The following is a 9,891-nucleotide window of genomic DNA, read 5'->3' on the forward strand; positions in this document are numbered from 1 at the left end:
TTTAGAGATTATAGTTGCTTGTGCCATTCTTGATTAGCTATGAGTTATAATGGTTTACCTTGCGTGCCAACATGCTATTAGAATGATTATGATGTGGTATGATGGGATGGTATCCTCCTTTGAATGAATTGAGTGACTCGACTTGGCACATGTTCACACATGTAGTTGAATCAAATCAACATAGCGTTCATGATATTTATGTTCATGGTGGATTATATCCTACTCATGGTTGTATTTGGTGTGAATTAATTTTAATGCATGTTTATGACTGTTGTCGCTCTCTCAGTTGGTCGCTTCCCAGTCTTTTGCTAGCCTTCACCTGTACTAAGCGGGATGTGCATCTAAACTCCTTAAACCCCAAAGTTGTTCCATATGAGTCCACTATACCTTCCTACATGCGGTATCTACCTGTGATTCCAAGTAAATGTGTATGTGCCAAACTCCAAACCTTCAAATGAAATTCTGTTTTGTATGCTCGAGCAGCTCATGTTACAACTAGGGCTGCCTATATCTTCCATGCTAGGTGGGTTATTCTCACGAGGAGTGGACTCCGCTCCTCATTCACGAGAAAGGGCTGGTAACCGGGATGTCGAGTCCCATGATCCAAAAAGATCAAAGAAAATCAAAATAATTAAACAAAACTCCCCCAGGGCTGTTGCTAGTTGGAGGCACTCGTTGTTTCGAGCAAGCCATGGATTGATGCTTGTTGGTGGTTGGGGGAGTATAAACCTTTACCATTCTGTTTGGGAACTGCCTATAATGCATGTAGTATGGAAGATACAACCATCTCATAGTTGTTGCGTTGACAGTGAAAGTATGCCGCTCAAAATGTTATTCAATCTCTATTTTAAAATCGAGCTCTGGCACCTCTACAAATCCTTGCTTCCCTCTGCGAAGGGCCTATCTATTTACTTTTATGTTGAGTCATCACCCTTCTTATTAAAAAGCACCCGCTGGAGAGCACATTGTCATTTGCATTCATTACTATTGGTTTATATTGGGTATGACTTGACTAGATCTCTTTTACCATGAATTACAATGTTTAGTCAGTCCTTGATCTTTCTACATTTATGTTTTGCAGTCTCAGAAAGGGCTAGCGAGATACCATTTTGTTATATCATGTTATGATTGTTTTGAGAAAGTGTTGTCATCCGAGTTTTATTATTATGGCTCGCTAGCTAATTATGCTATTGATATGAGTAATTGTGAGACCTAAGTCTTATTGTGAGTTTGGTTAGTTCATAATATTTGCTGAAACTTGAATGCTGGCTTTTCATGTTTACAACAACAAGAGCAAACAGAGTTTGTAAAAGTTTTTCTTTATCACTTTCATTTTATCAACTGAATTGCTTGAGGACAAGCAAAGGTTTAAGCTTGGGGGAGTTGATACGTCTCCAACGTATCTACTTTTCCAAACACTTTTGCCCTCGTTTTGGACTCTAACTTGCATGATTTGAATGAAACTAACCCGGACTGACGCTGTTTTCAGCAGAACTGCCATGATGTTGTTTTATGTGTAGAAAAGAAAAGTTCTCGGAATGTCCTGAAAATACACGGAGGCACTTTTTGGAATTAATAAGAATTTCTGGGCGAAAGAAATACATCAGGGGCCCAGGGCGTGTCCACGAGACAGGGGGGCGCCCCCCTGTAGGGCACACCCCCTATCTCGTGGGCCCCCTGGACCTCCACCGACCTCAACTCCAACTCCATATATTCTGTCTCATGGAGAAAAAAATCAGAGAGAAAGTTTCATCGCGTTTTACGACATGGAGCCGCCGCCAAGCCCTAATCTCTTTCGGGACGGCTGATCTGGAGTCCGTTCGGGGCTTTGGAGAGGGGGATTCGTCGCCGTCGTCATCACCAACCATCCTCCATCACCAATTTCATGATGCTCACCGCCGTGCGTGAGTAATTCCATCGTAGGCTTGCTGGACGGTGATGGATTGGATGAGATTTACCATGTAATCAAGTTAGTTTTGTTAGGGTTTGATCCCTAGTATCCACTATGTTCTAAGATTGATGTTGCTATGACTTTGCTATGATTAATGCTTGTCACTAGGGCCCGAGTGCCATGATTTCAGATCTGAACCTATTATGTTTTCATGAATATATGTGTGTTCTTGATCCTACCTTGCAAGTCTATAGTCACCTATTATGTGTTATGATCCGACAACCCCAAAGTGACAATAATCGGGATACTTCTCGGTGATGACCGTAGTTTGAGGAGTTCATGTATTCACTATGTGTTAATGCTTTGGTCTGGTTCTCTATTAAAAGGAGGCCTTAATATCCCTTAGTTTCCACTAGGACCCCGCTGCCATGGGAGGGTAGGACAAAAGATGTCATGCAAGTTCTTTTCCATAAGCACGTATGACTATTTACAGAATACATGCCTACATTACATTGATGAACTGGAGCTAGTTCTGTGTCACCCTATGTTATAGCTATTACATGAGGAATCACATCCGGCATAATTATCCATCACCGATCCATTGCCTACGAGCTTTTCATATATTGTTCTTCACTTATTTACTTTTCCGTTGCTACTGTTACAACTGCTACAAAACCCCCAAAAAAATTATCTTTACCTTTGCCACTGTTACCATTACTATCATACTACTTTGCTACTAAATACTTTGCTGCAGATACTAAGTTATCCAGGTGTGGTTGAATTGACAACTCAACTACTAATACTCAAGAATATTCTTTGGCTCCCCTTGTGTCGAATCAATAAATTTGGGTTGTACTTCACCCTCGAAAGATGTTGTGATCCCCTACACTTGTGGTTTATCAAGGACGTGTTCCTCGACAACTTCCAGGGCACGTACGTGCGACCACCGGATGCCGATGACTTGAGCCACATTACCCAATAGCCCGGAGAGTTAGCCAGAAAATTCTGGACTCGGTTCCTAACTAAAAAGAACCAAATTGTCGACTGTCCGGACGCCGAAGCCCTGGCGGCCTTTAAGCATAATATCCGCGGCGAGTGGCTCGCCCGACACCTCGGCCAGGAAAAACCAAAACCCATGGCGGCCCTCACGACACTCATGACCCGCTTTTGCGCGTGCGAGGACAGCTGGTTGGCTCGCAGTAGCACCACGCCAATAAACTCTGGCACTTCAGATGTCCGCGACAACAATGGCAAGCCACAGTGCAACAGACATAAGCGTCGGAACAATGGCGACAACACTGAAGACACGATAGTCAATGCCGGATTCAGTGGCTCAAAATCCGGTCAGCGGAAAAACCGTTCAAAAGAAACAATCATGGACCGTCCAGTCTGGACCGCGTACTTGATCGCTCGTGCCAAATTCACGGCACCCTGGATAAGCCAGCAAACCACACTAACAGGGACTGGTGGGTGTTCAAACAGGTTGGTAAAATAAATGTCGAGAACAAGGACAAGCGGCTGCATAGCGACGATGACGAGGAGCCCCGGCATCCGAACACGGGGGGACAGAAGAAATTTCCTCCCCAGGTGAAAACGGTCAATATGATATACGCCACCCACATTCCCAAACGGGAACGAAAGCGAGCACTATGGGACGTCTATGCGATGGAGCCAGTCGCCCCAAAGTTCAACCCATGGTCAGCCTGTCCGATCACTTTTGATTGTAGGGATCACCCGACCAGCATCCGTCATGGCGGTTCAGCCGCATTGGTCCTAGACCCAATCATTGACGGATTTCACCTCACGCGAGTCCTTATGGACAGCAGCAGCAGCCTGAACCTGCTTTATCAAGACACAGTGTGCAAAATGGGCATCGACCCTTCAAGGATCAAGCCCACCAAAACCACCTTCAAAGGTGTAATTCCAGGAGTAGAGGCCCATTGCACGGGCTCCATAACACTGGAAGTGGTCTTCGGATCTCCGGATAACTTCCGAAGCAAGGAGTTAATCTTCGACATCATCCCTTTTCGTAGTGGCTATCATGCACTGCTTGGACGAACCGCATTCGCTCGATTCAATGTGGTACCACACTATGCATACCTCAAGCTCAAGATGCCAGGACCTCGCAGGGTTAGAACAGTCAATGGAAACACAGACCGCTCTCTCCGTACACAAGAGCATACTGCAACCCTCGCGGAAGAAGTACAAAGCAGTCTTCTCCGGTAAACCACCAATTCAGCGACAACAACCCCGAACACCGTCAAGCGAGTCCGGAGTACCCTGCAACAGGATCGCCAGGCAGGCCAAGAGCGCGACTAGCAGTCCGGCCTCTGCCCCAGTCCCATTCGGGCAGCATTCGTGCTGCGCGTACACAATTACGCACTCAAAATACCATGGGCACAGGCGGGGGCGCAATAGTGACGCGGTCAATAGTGCGGTTCAGCCGCAACATACTTTAATAACCCTCTTTATCTTTCAGGACCCTACTTTCGGGCAGCCTCTTCAGAGAACCAGATCATCGGACTCCTCACAGGAGGGAGAACGAAGAAGGCAAAAGGCTTTGTGCACAAAGGGAATACCCAGGTGGTATCTGTTAATGATCGTTATACCTGTTGTATATACCTACACGCGGCTCGCCCTTGGATAGGACGTGTCAAATAGCCCTCTTTACTTCTGCTCAACGCATTAATTGTAAAGATACGCTTGGACGTATTATTTATCAATGGGAGATAATATATAGCGTCAGCTTATTATTCCTATCCTCACATTTTTTTCTAAAAATGTTTAGTTAACATTGAATCCGTACACTTTGGTACGTTCAGTTTGCCATGGGCTTCTTATGGCGCCCCATAATACGGCAAGATAAGTCCAAACACTTTCAACAGTGCGGCACCCCGAACTTATAGCATTATATGCATCAGCTCCGAATCATGTCTTGGGTCAATAGTTGGGTTTGCCCGGCTCCCTTATTTTGGTACCTTGCGTTCCATTATATCGGCTAAGGTAGCGTAGGGAGAACTACTGTGATTGTGTCTCGGTTCTTCCGGACGAGCACCTCAGTAGAGAAAGCTGAAAACTGACTGGCATGATGCGGCGAGAGCTGGTCGCTGTTCGAGAGGTCTTAAAATCCTTAAAGATTTTTTCCGCTTTAGGCGAGGAATCGGCCTCGTCCGATTTAGGCGTATATAGTGCCCCAATTCGGCTTTCCGAATTCTAGGGGCTTCGCCGAAATTTAAAATTGTAGACTTCTATGGCTAAGTGAAAGTTATAAAGCTGCATAGTCCAATTGCCTTGTTCGCTGCGCCAAACACCTCCTTCAAGGACCAAATATTTGGATAAAAGAGTGTTTTGGGTTTTCCACGAACACCCCAATACTAGTTACGTGGGGGCGGAAGCCGACGACTGGCCTACTTTCATAATTTTATAAACAGACTCACAGAAGGTAATATTTTAAATCAACAAAGCGCTATATAGCGCAAACAACTTCGTTTTTATATTACAAAAACGACAGGAGTATATTCACTCAAAGATCATGTCCTTGGTACATTCATCGGCCATGAGGCGAGCGCCTTTCATAACGCCATCATGATATTTCTCGGGATAGCGATGCACCTTGCCCTCCGGCGGTCCATCCTTCACCAGCTTCTCTGCATCCAGCTTGCCCCAATGCACCTTCGCACGGGCAAAGGCCCGGCGGGCACCCTCAATGCAAACAGATCGCTTGATCACTTCAAGCCGCGGACAGGCATTTACCATCCGCTTTATCAGGCTGAAGTAACTGGCGGGCAGGGGCTCACCAGGCCACATCCGGACTATGAAATCTTTCATAGCCACTTCAGCCGCCCTGTGGAGTTCAACCAATTGCTTCAATTGGTCACTCAAAGGCATCGGGTGTTCGGCTCCAGCATACTGGGACCAGAACAGCTTCTCCGTTGAGCTCCCCTCTTCGGCATGGTAGAACTCCGCGGCATCCGATATGCTGCGTGGCAGATCTGCGAATGACCCTGGAGAGCTCCGAATTCGGGTAAGTAAAAGAAACTTCTCCTCCACATGCTTGCTTTGCATAAAGAATGTCTTACCCGCCGCTATCTTCTTGGCCGCCTGGATTTCTTGCTGGTCCTTTTCGGCTTCGGCCTTGCCGTCTTTCATGCTCAAAAGGGCCTTCGCAAGTTTAGACTCCTTCATCTTGAAGTCACGCTCCAAGGACTCGAACTTCTTGCCGAGCTCCTGGAGCTCTTGCTGTAGCTCGCCCACCCTAGCATTTTGCTTTTCACGCTCAATGCGCTCCATGGCCGCCTTGTTTTCGGCCTCGGATAGCACTTTCTTCAGGGACGCCACTTCGGTCGTGGCCCCTATTACAAAATCATGATGCTTCTTTGTTAGCGTCACCAGTTTTTTCTATTCTTTGTGATATGTGAACGGGGTATCACTCACCTTTGTTCTCTTCGAGCTGCCTCTTTGTGAGGCTGAGCTCTCCTTGGGCCTACTCCAGGTCCCGTTTGAGTCCGGTGACCTCTGTTGTGCGGGCAGCAGCGGCAAGAAGCACCGCCTGCTTATTCACATAGACACGTACTGTTAGACTCCTGCGGTTTAGAGTTGACCATCCGTTTGGCTTTTCTTTCCGAACACCAAACAGAGTATCAGGGGCTACTGTCTATTGGGTGATAATTTCCCACACTTTTAATTACTTACCTCAAAGCCTGTCAGGAGGCTGGTACAGGCTTCAGTCAATCCGCTTTTGGCGGACCGAACCTTCTGAATCACCGCACTCATAAGAGTACGGTGCTCTTCATCCATGGAAGCATCGCGAAGCACTTCCAGCAGACTATCTGACGTCTCTGGCGTAACGGAAGTCATCGGCACGGTCGGCTCGCCCTCCTTAGCGAGGGGCTGCCTGCCCGAATCCAGAACCTTTGGAGGTTCCGGTACAGTGTCCGGCTGGGAGCCCAACTTTCTGCGGCTCTCGTCGGCACAATCTGTGGGGATCTTACGCCCCATGTGCCCGGCATCTGGAATTTCGCCTTGGGGCGTCTCCAGAGTCGCCTACCCCTGCTCTGGGAGCCTTTGGGACAACACCTCCATGTCGTCCGCAGGCCGAGGGAGGTGGCCGTCGGGAGCGAATTCATCACCTAATCACTCAAAGACCCATCCGAAGAGGATACCTCGGGATGGGTCCTGTCCGGACTGCATATACGTGTTCGACATTATAACAAACTATGAAGCGAAGTCGCCCTAAAGTACAACAGAGTGCGGATACTTACGATCTTACTAGGGGCTTCCCCCTGGGCAGCCACTCCTCCTCGCTGTAGGCGGCCGTGGTGGAGTAATCCGAAAGGGACGCCTTTCCCTTCTTGGGCGTCCTAGCCTCCCCCTTCGGGGCGGCTTTCCTATTCTTCTCCTCCCTAGTGCGGGGAGGCGGAGTTTCCTCGTGTTTCCCCTCGCCTCCACGAGAGGAATCTGCCTCGTCGTCTTCGGACGACGAGTCTATGACAGCCTTGCGCCGGGGACCCTTCCTGGTCCCCTGGGCCGCCCTCTTGGGCCCTTGAGACTCCCCAGGTGGGGCGGTCCTTTCCCTTTCCCTTTCCTTTTCCTCCTCCCATTCGGGGGAGGAGTGTGCCTCATCGTCTTCGAACGAGGCGTCAGGTACGACCTTACGCCGGAGACCCTTCCTGGTCCCCGGGGCCTTCTTTTCAGCCTTCTTTTCCGGCACCCTGTAGGGCGCCGGGACTAGCATCTCTGTCAGGAGAGCGTTCGCTGGGCCTTCTCTCATTGATGTCAACGTCTACGAAGAACCCATTAGAAGGGGTTGCAGCGTCTTCTGTAAAAATGTAAATTATAGCAACATGAGTACAAAGGTACTCAGCAAGACTTACATCAGATCCTACATACATGCACATTATCAAGAAGGGTTGGTGGAGTTGTTGCAGCAAGCCAGCTTTGACTCTTGGCTAGGCTATCCTACGAGACTCCAACTTGAAATGGTTTTGCGCACACGAGTCCACTACTCACCACTTCAATACACCACCGAGGATTCACCTCCGTCTTCCTACGGAAGAGCCATCCTCGGCACTCACACTTATCTTGAGGCTTTTAGTAGTTTCCATTTACTTGTCTATGAACTGTATAGGCAACCAAGTAGTCCTTTACCGCGGACGCGGCTATTCAAATAGATTATGTTAACCCTGCAGGGGTGTACTTCTTCATACATGTTTCCACCACTTAGCGTCTGCACACGACATGTGCTCGGAAGACTTCAAGCGAAAGCCGACGTGGGTGTAGACCACGACCTACCTAAACACCTAAGTCTCCAATCCAGGTTTATCGCCTATCCAGGTTCCATCCGCAGGGAGTCCGGCCGAGGTTTCCCATACGGCCCCGAACGATGTGTACAGGGTTCCGTGACACCTAACGGGTGCCCGGTATTCCCGGCCACGTACCTACCGCATCACAGCCCACCCCTACGGTCAGCGCTGTCCACGGCCTCCAGTAGGCTACAAACACCAGAAACTACTTGCAACTCCTGGACAGAGAACTAGGGTGAATAAGAAGTCGAGCCGGGTCATATTTCAGGGCCCAATGCATGGTAGTAGCTGTATCTTAAATCACACATACAGATCTCAGTGCTTAAGGTCGGCTTCAATGAAACAACCCACCATGTACTCCTACATGGCCTCTCATCGATACCTTTACCAAATCATGTTCACCACATCACTCTCATTACTGACATAATCATTTCACTCTAGCTCATCACCCAGACGAACCAGACCTGACACGACTCTAAGCATAGCAGGCATAGCAAGGTAGGAACAACACATACATATGGCTCAATCAACTCCTACACATGCTAGTGGGTTTCATCTAGTTACTGTGGCAATGACAGGTCATGCAGAGGAAGTGGGTTCAACTACCGTAGCACACAGCAGTTTGAAACGCGTTGTCTTAATGCAGTAGAAGAGAGCAGGAGCGAGAACATGGGATTGTATCGATATGATCAAATAGTTGGTTGCTTGCCTGATGGTTCGATGCACTGATATGGCTCTTCGCTAGGGTAATCACGGTACTCCTCGGAGGCAGAACCTGCCGCAAAGAACACCGATACACAATAATCACCAAACAATGTGCGACAATATGATGCATGCACGAAACATGGCAATATGAGTGTGTTGGGCTAATGCAACTAAAACCAGAAGGGTTTGAACCAATTTGAACCAAAGATTCAAATTTCAAACTCATACATGGCCCTTTAAAGTGTTTTATCTTGTTCTGCAATAATCATCAAGTTTACTTGTTTAATCATGCATGAAAATAGTACAGATGGATAGATTGGATTTTTCTGATCATTTTTCATATATAACTTGTCTGATTTGGAGTTACAGATTAAAAGTTATGAATTTTTGAAGTTTAAACTATATTCTGGAATTTCCTATATTAGAATAAATCCAGAAATTAGTTTATTGCGTCAGCCATGCGTCAGGATGACGTCAGGGTCAACGGGGACGTCCAGGTCAAACCTGACTGTTGGTCCAGGGTGTCAGGGTAATTAGATTAGTTAAAGTTTAATTAAAACTAAACCTATTTAATTAACAGGGCTGGGCCCCACCTGTCATTGACTCATCGGAGTCAACCAGGGCCCACCCGCGGTCAAACCCAGGTCGGCTGCACCGGCGTTTAGCCGCCGGCGAGCCCGACGCGGCGGCGGAAGTGGTTTTGTCTGTTCCGGCAACCAAACGAGTCGCGGAGGCCATCGGAGTGGAGCTGGGGAGGAGCCGCAGCTCTTGGTGGAGTCCGTTGAGGTCGGGGTGGCCGGAGTTGGCGCCGGCGACGACTTTGGCGGCCACCAGAGTTCGGCCGAAGGCGAACTTGACGCTAGAGGGGTCGGTGAGGTGCGGGGAGTAGCTGGTTAGGTGCTACGTGACGTGGTGAGCATGATGGACACCAGTTTGTGGCCGGAGGGTGACTGGGAGCACGTCGGCGACGAGCTCCGTGGCGGTGGGTGCGGT

This window comes from Triticum aestivum, chromosome 7B (genome assembly GCF_018294505.1).
Source record: "Triticum aestivum cultivar Chinese Spring chromosome 7B, IWGSC CS RefSeq v2.1, whole genome shotgun sequence".
Classification (NCBI taxonomy): Eukaryota; Viridiplantae; Streptophyta; class Magnoliopsida; order Poales; family Poaceae; genus Triticum; species Triticum aestivum.